This window comes from Panulirus ornatus, chromosome 14 (genome assembly GCF_036320965.1).
Source record: "Panulirus ornatus isolate Po-2019 chromosome 14, ASM3632096v1, whole genome shotgun sequence".
In the NCBI taxonomy this organism is placed as follows: domain Eukaryota; kingdom Metazoa; phylum Arthropoda; class Malacostraca; order Decapoda; family Palinuridae; genus Panulirus; species Panulirus ornatus.
The window spans coordinates 10229331-10244669 of NC_092237.1; the positions used below are offsets into that span (position 1 = coordinate 10229331).

General features: G+C 42.1%; 1 protein-coding gene across 1 annotated transcript in view; it reads left to right on the top strand.

Annotated features, from left to right (window-relative positions):
- Window positions 1-15339, top strand: part of UBL3 (ubiquitin like 3) — a 225116-nt gene that overhangs the window by 3187 nt on the left and 206590 nt on the right. The window lies entirely within an intron of this gene.

Genomic DNA, 15339 nt, shown 5'->3' on the forward strand with positions numbered 1-15339 from the left:
TGCCAAGTTGATTAATGTGCTTGAATCATATGGTGCACTTTGTAAACACTTGTCCAGAGCACCTCTAAACTTGCTTTTGATGATTGCAAGGAAGTTGATGAAGATTTTTTGACCTGAGGCCTACAGGTGTAGTTCACTTTGTAGATACTTGTCCATGGCCTTCTTAGTTTACTCTATTGTATACCCCATTGTGTTTCTAAGAGTTGCATATAGTGCTTCTTGCACCATTAGGCTTCATTGGTACAGTGTAGAAAGGATGGTTCCCACTTTGCTGTTGAAAAAACTTTCATTTGGTATAACAGACATGCAAGTTTTGTAGAAATATGACCACTTAGATTAGTGTGTATTATTATTATTATTATTATTATTATTATTATTATTATGTAACCCAAAACACCTTTTAGGAGGCTCCTGCAGCTTAAGCAGCTCTTCATACAGGAGCAGGGATATGAAAGATTATTTTGAAGTGAGAAGTTCCTCATTGAGACTGTACCCTTTTCATCTGTTGATAATAGTACAGCTTGATGAATGAGGTATTGTACATATTGCTATTTACCTTCTGTTTTCTTTGGCACCCAGAGCTCAGGCTGAATAGAAACTACTGAGTTAGGTCTTTGACAAAGCTATGTAGGCCTTGCCACATGCCCATGTAACCTCCTTGACTTGGTTAGGCTGGTTCACTTTCTAAGGACTTATAGAGGGCCTTCTTTAATTTTTCATCTGTATACCCCATAGTGTTTCTGATGGCTAAAGGTAATGTGTTGAACATTCTTGGGATCAAGATTTTTTGTTGTGCTCATCTTACCATGTGATTTCACTGGTAATATTTTACCAATCTTCCCTGGAAGATTTTGAGTTTTTCCGAATTGATTTGTTGTAACTGACATGAACTTTATAAAATAGTCCAGTATCACAGAAATGGTGTCATAAGTATTCATATCATTGTAAGTTTAACTTATTTTGTACATTTAAATTTCGAAACACTTCTGTTCAACCATGCTGAAACATGAACACATAGGGTTTATATCACATCCTTCACTCACTCTTGGAAACCCCACATAATGAACATAAAATCTTCGTAAATGTTAAGGGTGTTGTATAGATGCGAATTTTTCTTTTCTTGTGAGTAGCTTTCATGTCTACAGGGCATCTCATTTTCCTGAGCATGGAACACAGCTCACATATCTGGGATAGTTCTAACATCTCTTTCTTTCCTGGAGTGAAATCAAGATTTTTCACCATTTTAACCCTTGTGCTATCACCTCTCTTTAACCATCTCTTCATGTACTAAGACTTCACTGTACTATTTGTTCTGTTTTGCAGATATTGTTTCAGCTGCTTTTGGATTTTTTTTTTCACTAAGGCTGGGGAGCCACAGCATGTGACTGGTTGCTGCTCTCCATGGTTCCTGTTTAAAGCCTAAGCACTTGAAGGTTGATTATTATGATACCTTTCCTTAGACAGCAAAACAGAGGAATTGATTATTATACCTTTCCCTGGACAGCAAAACAAAGGAATCATCTTTATCTTCTTTCCTTCTAAATGTAACTTTTCAGCCTTTAAGGTAAATTTATTCTGTATTTTTTTCATACTCTTTATGTTTCCCTTCATCTAAGGTGGCCATAACTGCAGGCATATTTTTGTCATTGCCATTTTTACTGGCATAGACGTTAGAGATCTTTTACCTCTCACAAGTTGAACTGATCCTTAGTTGCTGAGTTGGGTCTGTGGTCTGTTAGAAACTACAACCTGCCGGCCCAAGTGCAATTCATGAAAGGTCTTTTAATGCTTTTTAATTCTGCAACTATGTTGGCATTGGGCGATATTACCACACAGCAGTATTCTATTCATAAGATTACTTTAAAGAGCATCATCATTGTTTTTTTATAACCTGTCTTGAAAGTGTGCATGATCCAACCTACCATGTTTTTGGAAGAGGCAACTTTTGCCTTGTTTTGTTCACTGAAAATATGATCATTAGACATTATGATCATACTCCAGGGGCTTTCATGTTGTTCACTCTTGGTATGGTGGTGTATGCATCCGATTGGTATTCTTTACTGCTGTTGGAATTTATCTCCACAGGAAGGCATGTTTCCAGTGTCCCTCTTGTGTATTTTGTATATATACCTTTTTAATTTCTCATTGGTTTCCCTGATGAGATTTTCTTATTGGTACTTATTCTTGTATCATTTCTAAGATGAGAAGTAAAATTGACTCATGTTTGTGTTAGTGTCTTATAAGAATGAGGAACAAAAGGTTGGATACTATATAGAAAAAAGTTTAGTAAAAGAAAGTCATTCAGACATATTGGGCCCAAAACTGCATACTTTGTTGCATACAGGTGATAAAAACAATACAGACTGCTGAATGCAGAAATTTAAGAGCTCTTAGGAAAAGTGTGCCTGACTAGACAGGTTGTAGAGGATTTGTAAGATTGTAAGCCTACAGCTTGAGTGGTTAAAAGAACAACAGATTATACTTTAATGCTTTTATACTTTCCACACTTGAATATTTTTTAAAATTTTTGTTAACAATGCTCGTAAAGGTGGGCAGAATTTCAGAGTAAGTGAATTAGCAGAGGTCTGACAAAAAATTGACTCAGTCAAAAATCAAACCTGCTGGAAATTGAAAGTACTAATGAATAGCACGGACAGGAGAGGTACAGTTTATGGATGTAGCTACTTGTGTTATTTCAGATTAAGTTAGCAGCTGATTTTGTATTTTTATTTCAAGATGTGCATTAATTGATTGAAGTGATTTAGAATGAGTCACAGTGAAGGAAATGAGCATAACCTTCTTTTTCACAGTACGCGTTTTCCTTTTTTTTTGCTTGTGTGTGTGTGCAGTATTTGAAAAGGAAGCAGCATTTTTTGTTTTGTTTTGTGGCTACTCTCAAAGCATGCAAGTACCGTGTACATGTTCATGACGTTGAAATGATGATAAAGATCCTCTGATTTTTAATTGCAAAAATTGTATGGTTATATATGTTTATATTGGAAGGCATGGTGACTGGTCTGCACTTAAAACCATTCCTAATGTGTTTGACTGACATGGTAAAGTATTTGACATTACACAAACTTCATGTGAATATTCTTTGGGGAACAAAGTTTTTGTGTGGTCTGTGTAGCTTGCTAGACACTGGGACTGCTTTTTCCATTGTCAGGACATAACCTTGGCACATTGCCTCCAACCAGCAGAAAGAGTACGGGATTGCTTGGTAAGGAAATTTAGAAGGTTCTGGATAAGTATTTACAGAGGTAGCCAGACCAGCTAGGGTTTTTTGGCTCCTAGTTGTCTCCATTGGGATATGGGCCACGGCTTCCAGTGGCCAACTCTGTAGCCTGTGCTCAGCTTGGTCTTTGAATAGACCTCAGAAAGAGTGCTTGTCATAACTAAAAAGTTTAAATCAGATAATCATGAAACTTTAGACACTTGTGTCCCAACCACTTATTGGAATGACTGGATTAGACCCATAACTTTAGTATGAATTTTACTTGAGTTACCCCTAAATAAAAGTCTTTAACCTGAAAGTGGTTCAACAGCAAGGAAAATTCCACCTTTAACCATGGAGCTTAATACAGATTTATTTCTTTTTGTCTCTTCCATGCTATTCCTAGGGAGATATATATATATATATATATATATATATATATATATATATATATATATATATATATATATATATATATATACCTTTGGTTTTATTTTTCAAGGTGATTGTCACTTATGGCAAACAGGCGATGAAAATATTAAGTTTGGGGCTTACTTTGTTCCTTTGTTTATTTGGGTGCTGACGTCCACGCTCATATATACCATGTTCCCAGTTTACAGACTTGCAACATCCTGACTGAGCGAGCGAAGGGGCAAGGTAGAGACCGATTTGTGAGGGTTGAAGTCCAAAATCATTGTAAGGTATACATAAAGTTTGTTCACCTTAAAAGGATGGTTAGTCCAAATTGCTTCTGATCCCTTTAAGGTAATTGGTATCGTTTTATTGTTTCATTTGTTTCAGTTAAGCATACCTGTAACCCCATAACTTGCCTTAAATTATACCTTACTTTGCCTTCAAAAGCACCGTTAAGGAACAAGTTTTACCGTTGCTTCCTTGATCGATCAGGTTGTTTGATGTCGCGGTCCATAAATCCTTCACGGCTTAGCTGATCAGTTTACACCTTGTCCAGTGAAATGCTTGAACAGTTTTGGCCACTGTATATTTACCGTGTTATGTATTGCTACGGAAAATGAATCTTTTTACTGCATGTATATGTTGGATCATGCATGTGTGTGGGAATCAATATGTGAAGTCTTGTTGACGGATGTATGTTCACGTGGGAGGAAATTAGGAGTTTCCTTTGCAGTTTTATAGATGGAGTTGCTTTTTATTGTTTATTATATTTGGTTGCTTAAGAGTAATGGGTATGAAAAGCAGTTAAAAGCATAGTATCTTTGGTGGAAAGCATGTTAATTCACATTACTGGAAATGAGGTACGTCAGTCTACCCACCTTCAGGATTTCTAACTTGACAGTACCATGTAAGCGTTGCAACAAAAGCGGAAGTAGCTTGTTGGTTGCGGGGGTAGAATCCTTGGTTATGAGCACAAGGAGAGGCGTGTAGGCGTCGTTGGTAGAAACACTAGCTGAAGCGTTTGGGTTTTATTTTAGGGCGCAGGAAGTTACGGAGTGTGATATGTATGAGGGGCAATGTCCTGGGGCGTCGGGAGTTGCGTCTCTACCTTGGAACCGGAAGCTGTCATTTTATAACGGCGCGCGAGAACTTCCGAGGTGAGTGTACCTTATCTGTCTTCCTCTCCGGTTGGGGTTGGGAAGGGGGATACCCTCCTCCTCCCTACTGGTGAGCGGTGTTGGTCCATGTGTGACTGCATCGTTGTTCACTTAGTTTTCGTACGGGATTAGACATTCGGTTTATTTTATGCTCACGGCCTCTTGGGCTCAGTGATCGAGAGGTACTTAAGCCTACGTCAACAGTTTTTGGGTTGCTTAATTACATTAGCTCGCAGTTTTTTCTTCAGGCTTTTCTAAAGTATTAGCGCCGGCTTAAACCGGAGAGCTTAAATTTGTGGTATTTGTAAACGAAGGGGAATGGGGGAATACGTATTATATTCCACATGCCCGAACTAAGTTGATTTCCGAGGCTTTCTTTTATCCCTGCAACTCGATCTGCGACCAAGCCTTCTTGATGAGGGCTTTGTTTCTCAGGCTTTTTGTTGCAGCTTGTCTGTGCTTGTTGCAACTAGGCTTATATGGTGCTCGGAGGAAACTATCCAATTCCTTCTTTGAGAACAAATAATAGGACAAGAAGTCACGGGCCTATGAGACTCACTGTTGTTCCAAATATATATATATATGATATGGCAGGTCGGGTTAAGTACAGGGCTTATTGTGTTATAATGATAGCGATGATATAATAACTTTTCAACCAAAGGCTTGAATTATACTGAGATTAAGCAGAGTCTGCACAAACACGAAGGTTTCCACGGGAATGACCTCTTAAAATATATGGAGATTAAACAGAAAGTCTTAGCACAAACATAATGGTTTACTCAGCGTTGACTTCAGAAGTCTTCTAGTCGACCAAGATGTTAGAGATAGGCTCAGAAAGCCTCTACCTCCTGGCTAGTTTGTTACACTTTTGTTGACACTTATCCGGGTCCGTTTTCACTTTCTCCACCACACCCCATAGTGATCATTATGTCTGCAGGCAGTGTGTTGAAGAGCCTTGGGACTTTTGGTATCGGTGGAAGTACATTGCAGTCCTCCATAGTTGTCGTTCCACAAAGAAATTGTTTTTGGATGTAGGTTGGGAGTCATGCCTTTTAGGATTTTCTGTGTAAATAAATAATATCCCTTTCCCATCCGTGCTCCAAAAAGTATAGCCTATGCGATTTCAGTAGCTCCCATACGTTAGTTCACAACCTTCACCACGTTCTTTGCATTTTTTCTTACACGTCAGTTCCGCCCACCCAGGATGTTGATGCTATAACAACAGTATTGTATGCATGATACTGTTATTGCCTTATGGAGAGTAATTATTGGTCATCCCCCTCACCCCAACCCCTCCACTCCCCTCCTTGTCTTTAAAGTCCTTAAGATTTAGCTTGTCATCTTTCTGGAAGAGGCAATTGTTGCTTTGTTTTGTTTCTTGAAGGTAATGTTATCAGACAGTGTTTTTCAGGATTATTCGTATTCAATCGTGATGTGATGGTTCCTTGTCTGTCGTGTTCAATGGCCCAGATGAAGAATTTGCTTCCCGTTCGCAGTTTTTTCAGCCTCTTTGGTTGAGTTTTTTTTTTTTTACAATCATTCTTGCGGTAATGTCAGTAATGAGAATGGGGAACAGAGGGATACGAATATAGTTCCATGATGAATTAAGCTTTTACCGTGAAGGCCCTAGAAATATTTTATGTGTAATATAAGGGGATTACTGTTTAGGAAGGAGTTTGTTGGGTTGTTTAATTAGTTTTTTTCTTTTTTAGGTCACTGAACTCCGATTCATATTACTTTTAAGTATCTCACTCATCCCCTGGCAGTCTTCCGTATATGTTTCCTCATAGGTTATTTGCGTAAGATTAGATTTTCTTTTACTTCAGTGGTGGCTCTTTTCCTATGACTTCGTTCAGCATTTTGAACGTACGATTTGTGCCCAATAACCCGTTTGATTTTGTTTTTGGGTCTGCAACTCGTTTTCACCTTCAATGTAGAAAGGCTCTCTTGTTCTAGTTTAGACACCACGCATATTTTCTCATTAGTATATGTTTGTTGCATATTAGGATTTTGTTTTTTGGCCATACGACACATTTTGTGGTGTTTTGGCACTCAGAAGGGTTTCCCTTTGTTGCAGACATCTCATTATGTACATCTTCCCATTGCAGAGTTAGGGAATATGCAAAGATCTTTCACGGCCCGCATTGACGCTGTAAAGGATTGTATTGTACTGGGAACGACTGACTCACTGAGGCAATACACTCTCTAGAGCGCAGATGGGAGAGATGTACCGTTATTTACACTTGGAAAATCATTGGGATCATGGCTTTTAACATAGTCTGAAATGTTTCCTTAATGGCGCAACGGGCATGAAAATTTAGGTTTTCGTCATGGAAATCAAAAGGTGTGATAAGACAAAGAAAAAAAAAAAGAAATGGCATGAATATCCCGAGCCCAAGACTTTTTCTACTCATTGCCTGCAGTCATCAGAAATGCTTTATGATGTGCTGTGGAGAATCTTTAAAAGACCTAGACCGTGGGCACTTGTGTATACCTCGGCCTACAACATCCCAAGCCAACATTTCCAAGCAGTTGGAAATATTTCCAATGCTTGAGCACTTTTTTCATCTAGATTCACCCAGTGTTTGAAATAGGGCAGTCAATGTGGGGGAGGGGGGTGGGGGGATGTAACTGAAGAGAGTCAGCGTCATTGGGTCTCGTGTTGCTTAACAATACAGGCTGATAATAATTGATGTTTTGCGTATCACGAGGAAAGTAACACTAGGTGATAACCCTCTGTAATAGTTGTAAAAAGCAAGTGTATTACAAAATGGAAATCTGTGCACTTCCGACGTACATTCTCACACGTATAAAGAATATTTATCTAAACCAAAAGATTGCATGTGCAAGGACATGATCATGGGAATTATGGAATTTCAGCTTTGTTAAACTTACTGTAAAACATCCTGGTTGCAAAATGCATAATGACGCAGCATAGACCTGTCAGAATCAAGATAACACAAATACTTGTATGTTAACGGTAGGGCACCAGAATCCTGTAGTATCAATAATAGGCATGATTTTGGTCTCAGAGATCTGTATGACCATGTCCTCCTCATTCCTGATCTTAAAAAAAAACACTATAATGACTTTATTGATGTATATGATTAAACAGTTGTAACACGTTTCATGCGAATTAAAACTTGAAAGCTTTAGCGTGTAGAAAATTTACAAACGTAAATATTTATATATATATATATATATATATATATATATATATATATATATATATATATATATATATATATATATATATATATATATATATATATATATATATATTCAACAAGACTCCGCCTTGGGTTCCTTTGGGCAGCACACTGTTCTTGGGTCCCATGTTGATTTAGGAGAGTCGAATCCCTCCAGATCCCCCCACTCTCCGATTTCGAACCCAGGACATACCCACTTCATACCAAATGCACTCTTCCCTGACATCCACCGTATGTAGTACACTCGTTCATCTTATGTTAAACACCCTCACACCCAACATTAGCTACAGAATGGAGTGCGTCTTAGGTGTGGCGTCCTAATATTAAGGTCGTTAGTGATCGTGCGACAGATTATATGTCCTTTAATATTAACTCTTGAAGTGAACTGGTTTGAACAGAGTAGCATTATGTGTTTACGTTTTTATGTGGAAGCGTTTACTGTGTCAGGCTTCAGAGCACTGGTACTGAGGTGTCGTAGTGAAGTTTTCGAAACCTTGGGAAGGTAAGGTGTCTCGCTTTGGCTTTGTTGGCGTTACTTTCCTGCACTATTTCTCGAGTCATAACATTTAGAATGTGGAATTTTGTATGCAGGCCTGCAGCCACCGAGAGCCGGACTTAAGCAGAGGAGCAATACGAGAGCTTGGTTTCAGAACGAGTCGTAGGGGTAGAAAGACCTTCGAAAATATAGTAAGGTATACGTATAGTTAAATGTTTTTACCCATGTTTATGTACGAGAGATAGATATACACAGGTCGGATGAGACATATGGTTGATAATAGTGTTTTGAACTGTAGAGATCTTAATCTCTGACAGAGTCGTTTCTGAAGCACTGCGTTTAAAGGTTAGATAATGAGATCGAACACTTGGTAAATATTCATGTTGATTCCTTGAGAATGGTGACCCTCCATAAGACAATTGTTGAAACTTTTTTGGTTTAAACCTCCAGTCTGCCATGTGTTCACAATAGCACACATAAATCCCACGGTCCAAGGATGTGGAATAGACTTTGCCTGAAGTTGAAGGTGCTGGACGGGAAGATTTATATTAGCTATTGTGAGCATGTGGCAGGCAGGAGGACTTACAGACAAGATCTGGCAACTCATATGGGAAGTCACCGTCCTCAGGGAACCAGAAGGAATAATTTGCTTCGGGCTTCTCTCTTCATGACCACAGGAGACAAAGAAAAACCCTGGAACACTTTTCTTGTGGAGGGGGTGACCGCATAATGTTATCCTTGATACTTGTATGTGGTGTTTACTGCCATTTCTGTGCGAATAACTTCGGTGTCGTACATAAAAACCGTGTCCTTGTGGGGAAGGATGGACATGGATAAGACCTTGTTTGTATTTTAGTGTGTGTGTGTGAAGGCAAGCGGATGTGGTGGGTTTCTTGGTACCGCACTGTCAGTAAACTTGAGTGACCACCCTGATCCCTTGGTGTGTCTCACTGGCCTATAAGTAAGGCCCGTCTTATCCACGGAAGTTGAATGTCCCAGAAAGCAACATGGATGACGTAGAACTAAGAGAAATCGGCCGAGTTGTAATAAAGTTAATGGAAGCGAGGCTGCTCACTTGAGCTGAAGACTTACTGATGACGGCTAAGCAGTATGTTCTATTAAAGCTGCCAGCTGTTGTAACCTACTGAGCACATGTTCACCCTCCATACTTTACTGGATATGAAAGCTTTGTCACCATGTTAATTGCAGTTCATGTTGAATATTTCCGCTTGTGAATTAATTTACGTATTTTGAGGGTATGAATATGGTTGTCGGCATCTGACAGCAGTAGTTGGTAATATTATTACCTGTTGGTCGTATCTCACATGCTACTAACGGTATCATCGGACTGGAGACTTAGATTGGCTTCGTTGTCATTGTTATTGTCTGGTTCGCTGTAATGTAGGATGATGTGTTCCCAGCTGACGACACACTAGACCTTCAGATGGCATGGTTGTTAAGCTCAGAAATTCCCGTAGTAAGTCATTGGAATATGAATATATATATATATATATATATATATATATATATATATATATATATATATATATATATATATATTATTTGTTTTTTTTTTCATAAAGTAGACATAGAGCAGGATCTGTTCTACTGTGTTCTACGTAGATTTTTAGAGACAAGAATACGCAAAGGGGCATAATTAGCATGGAAACCATTCCCCTTGGGTAGTACCCTTATACGCTAAACCAGTTTACATCACTATAATGCTTGGTTTGCCCTGAGACAGTGTATGATGTAGGAAGTCGCGCCGGTCTCTTCTCAGTAATTCCTTTATTTTGTGTGAACATTTGCGGGTGTACTGCTCACCTTTCGTATTGTCCAGACTGCGTCATACACGGTGTAATGTTCACGGAAAAGACGGATGAAGGAAGATCTCATAGTACTTATCAAAGCCATCCGCTGGAGGTCAGTAATGGGATCCTGAAATCCATTATAATCTGTGTATTGAAACAGGATAAGTATAGCAGAAGGTTATTATTCCGGACGGAAGCCTGAGAGTGCATAGACTATCCGTGTAGGGTGGCCGAGTGGCTTCTGGATTGGCATCCTCCCACAGGAAGTGGTGGGCGTTTCCTCCCGCCACCGACCACACCTGGCAACGCGGTTACGGGAAATACTTGCTCAGGCCTGTGGCCCCAATGACCTTGCTGCGGAGCGCTGCGCTGGGACCTTGCCTGACAACAAATTCGACACGGGTATCGTCTCTAGACGGACACGGTGTTGGGCTTTCCCTCGTTCCCGGGGAGAAGTCTTGTATCCCCTGAACAGTGGTGTTGAAACCGTCTCTTGGTTTAAGCTCGGGGTGTGGGTTCCTTCCCTTGGTGTAGGCCACAGTAGGAGGATGTTTCCTCATCGCTCGTCATGGCTTTGGGACTTTCCCCCAGATGCAGGGCACGGCATTGGAAGCCGCCCGTGATGCAGGCCATGGGAACGAAGCCTTCCCTTGATTCAGGACACAGCGTTGCTAACTTCTCATGATGGAGGGCATTGGGCTTCGAGCCCTTCCTTGCTATTGTGCAAGGCGTGAGGACGAAGAACAATCCTTCCTTTAAGGCACTTGTGTATGAACATTGTCCAGGTGTAGAGCGCTGGGTGCAAGCCTGTCTGTCATGTAGAGATAAGATGGTGTGAACATGGTACATGTAAAGTCACACGTGCCTTACGATGTAATGGGAAGCCCTGCCACTGTTGTAGCTCAGTGTGGGACATAGCTTAACTCATTCAAGTTTTTGAAGGCCGTTTCCTGGCCGCAGGCTTTCCCCTATCCGTAAGTGCGCAAAGCATGAAATCATTCACTTAGTGAACACTTAGTGAAGTGGATTCCTAGCGTGGGAGACTTTCCTAAGGCGTACACCCAGGAGCACGGCCACACGAACTTCCCCTGGTATACAGAACCTGGTATACGGAACAGGCCGCAGGACCTTCCCCTAGTGTACGCCACTCCAAGAGGTCCTCTTAATTCCCTTATTTGGAGAGGATACCATCCTTTAAAAGTAGGAAAAAGTGAAGAAATGTGTTTGGTGATTGCATAAGAGTATGATAATGAAGCGGCGCATGTATTGTGGTCGAAGTGACTCAGATGAAAATTCTTTGGTTGGATGGAGGGGATTTGTGTGTGTGTGTGTGTGTGTGTGAGAGAGAGAGAGAGAGAGAGAGAGAGAGAGAGAGAGAGAGAGAGAGAGAGAGAGAAGCAGGAAGCTGGCCTTGGCCACACACAAGTACTAACATGGAATGACCAGCACAATGGCCTTAACAAGCTCAACACAGCTGCATCAATTTATTTGGTTATGAAGGAAGTTCACCAGGAAGACATATCCATGAGATATATGTAACGACTGTATCCCCAGTTACTGAGGGAGAAAAAATTCAACCATGAATAGTCCCGTGTGGAACCACAGTGCAAGAAAAAAAAAAAAAAAGACGAAGAGTTTTATGTTATGAAACACCAACTCTGTAAAGGTCTTGTCTGACCCCCCGCCCCACTTCCTGTATTGCCTCTTCACCCTTCTTCAGCCTTTACCCCTCCCTCCTCGGTGCCCGGTCTCCTGTCTATCACCCCCCTCCCCCAGCCTTCCTTCCCACCATTTTCCTTCTGGCCTTCTGATGATCGGGCCGGCCCTTGGTGAGGAACATGACCACCGCCCCTTCCCCCCAAGTCGAGCGGCATCGGCGGCATGGTGACTAGGATGACCGCGCCGCATACCCTTCTTCAGTGTTATTCTCTTAGAAACATCTGTGTGTTATTCATCACTCGTCGTACTGATATCTTCCACTGTCGCAAACAACTTTCGTAGGGTCCTGCTGATCTGTTACGGTTTGAATGTCTTCATATTGCTAAACTACCCAGAGAGTTCAGTCTTATTTTGCCCCTCTAGATCCTTGCTCCTTAGATAATCAACGCATCGTGCGCTGTGTGGATCAGTAGATAATCAACGCATCGTGCGCTAACTGTGTGGATCAGTAGGTAATCAACGCATCGTGCGCTAAGTGTTTGGATCAGTAGATAATCAACGCATCTTGCGCTAAATGTGTGGATCAGTAGATAACCAACGCGTCTTGCGCTAAATGTGTGGATCAGTAGATAACCAACACGTCTTGCGCTAACTGTGTGGATCAGTAGACAATCAACGCATCGTGCGCTAAATGTGTGGATCAGTAGCTGCGCTTATTTCGTCGAGTGCCACATTGTCTGCAGCCATCAGAAGCACAATGGACTGTGGAGGAATATGAAAAGGACTTGAACAGTTACTTAAAAAATCAGCACCAGAAGAACCTATATGTGATTGCTACGTAGGCCTACGGAACCTACCGTCATTTGTAGTAGGCAGCTTAAAGAACAGGAAATTAGAGACTAGAGAGAGCCAAACCTTGGTCGACCAACGACCAAACACAAGCTGTTGAGGCAGAAGACTTCCGAAGTCAACTTCAGTACGACACAGTGGAAGCATTTGGGAGCCAGTTGTGCTTATGTGCAACTACCGCTAAGATCACCCATCTGTTACCGCTGAGGCAACGGCATTAGTGATGGGAGAGTGGTGATGACAGAGGCTGGAGAAGAATGGTGTATGGGGAAGGTGTCCTCTGAATGGTGGTGGGGAAGGAGGGGGCGATCTGCAGTGGTGGGGTCAGAGGGACGAAGGCGTGTTCGCGAGGACTGGTGTGTTGACAGCAGGACCGATGGTCTGATTTGATTTTTTTGGGCGGGAGAGCGGATTGTGCACTCTTACCCATCCTGTGGACTGTGGCGGAAAAGAGGATACGGCTTAGAGTGCATGAAAGGTCCAGGGACTGGTCGCAGCGATTGAATTACATTTTAGGTTACGTGATGAGAACAATGAGAACAAGGCAGCATATGTGGTTCTTGCAATATGTTATGATGGTAGATGGAGGCAGGCGCTTGTTTTGATTTCACTTCGTCTCTCTAAAAGAATTTGCTCATTTCTTTTCCGGGTATTTGCTTTAAGGGAACTCTGCTGCAGGTACACCCAGGTGATGTTCAACTTCATCCTTCAAGGCAGAAGTTTTTTCTAGTCCACCGCGTTCATGCGTCATATGCATTCTCTATCATGCTTCATACTCAAGCATATTACAGTAATAGTGGAGCTGGTATGGAGACGTTACTGATGAAAGAGAATCGTTTACAAGTAGATTAACCGCCCTGGACCTCCTAACAAATCCTAGGGTAGCGAATAGTTCCGTATGGAGTGTTGGATGTCCAATTATTGACCCAGAATCCCAGATCGTCGTAAAAACCGTGAGTACGGGTTAGAACGAGAGCAATGTCAGCTGCTCCAATGGTTGGCTGCAGGTGTGCGCATCTGTGTATATATAATTTGCTGGGGGATTATGTAAAGAGGTGAGGGTGTCAGTGTGGTAACGGACGTCATGACTGACTTTTAATGTTAACTCTGGCTGTGATCTGAGCTAGGACTTTTGAGAGGAGGGGGGGAAATAGTAACATCCTCGAAGAGGATCATTTTCAGTAGGGCAACATAAGTGCGACTGCTGTCGTTCATGGTAGAGTTCGAGAGTAACATTCGTTGTAAGCCCAGAAGCACTTGTGGGACCCGTCTGGATGGATGTATCCCTCTTAAGTAGGCCTGGAAGGCCTTTATACAGACTGGGATGTGTTTTCTTGATTATCCGAATCCCTGTGCAAGATGAGTGCTATCATTTCATCTGTCTCCGAGGCTAGGGAGACTCAAGTTATCTTGTAATGTTCTTGATCTTTGAATGACTCATAGCTTCATTTTGTATTTCCTCATGCCCTCCAGACCTTCTGCCTTGCGTTAGACCAAGCAGAGGCGTCGCATAATCAGTCAGAGAACGGATCCAAGTGATGTACGTCGTGCTATGTGTTCAGATGGGCTCTACATAGTAGATTGGGGCCAGGTGCTGCTCTGAGTGCTTCAAGCACCTGTTTGCGCTTGTGGTTTGAGCCGAGTTAGAACAGCTGCAGGTGTTGGTGCTTCTAATCCAAGATACCGTTACCTCTTTACATAATCAGTGTGGGGAAGGGGACCTGCGGTTGGAGGGTCAGAGGGAGGGAGTAGGGTGGGGAGGGTGTTAGGGCTGGTTAGCTTGGCAGCGAGACAACGTGAAGACTGGCTGGCTGCGGTCGGCACTTACTGTGCTGGCCAGACAGACAGATGGCTTACATACCGCACGCTTTGTCATGATCTGAAGCTGGACGGTGTGTTCCTTTTAGTTTAGCTTTTGCCCATTGTGGGCGCGCGAATTTATTGTGTCGGCCATTCTCATCCTGCAAGCGGTAGCGTAAAAGGATTGCAGGGGTCACAAAGGGTCTTTGTTGGACGCCATTGGCCAGATACCGCACAGCTAGCTTCCTGTTTTTCAGTGAGACGTTCTGTCCGATGGTGTCCGCATTTGCATACGAAATGACTCCCATGTTGGAGCGGCAGGCTTGGTCGTGTGCGCTGAGTAAATTCTTCGTAAAAGCAGAGATGCTCTTGGCAGGTGCTTGAGACATTGGTGTATGAATGTGCGGGGCGAACGAACTTCTCCAAGGTAGTTTAGTGGCGGAAGTTGACAGCACGCACCCATCGCTGGAATTGTATAACCCGGTTGAAATGGTTATGTCCCAGCAGTACCAGACCAGCCCGCCGGGCTCACGCAATGGCTATCTATCCCAGTGTGCAGGCTGCAGCATCAAACAATCTCATTAACTCCCTTATTCATCCGTTGCGTTCAGGTGGATGTGGAAGTTTGGGGCGGGAATCCATTGCAGCCTCGCCCTTTTTTTTTGTGTGTGTTTAACACCAGTTTTTATGGTGTGAATGTGGGAAGATCAGCAGCTCTTAATTGCTGTAG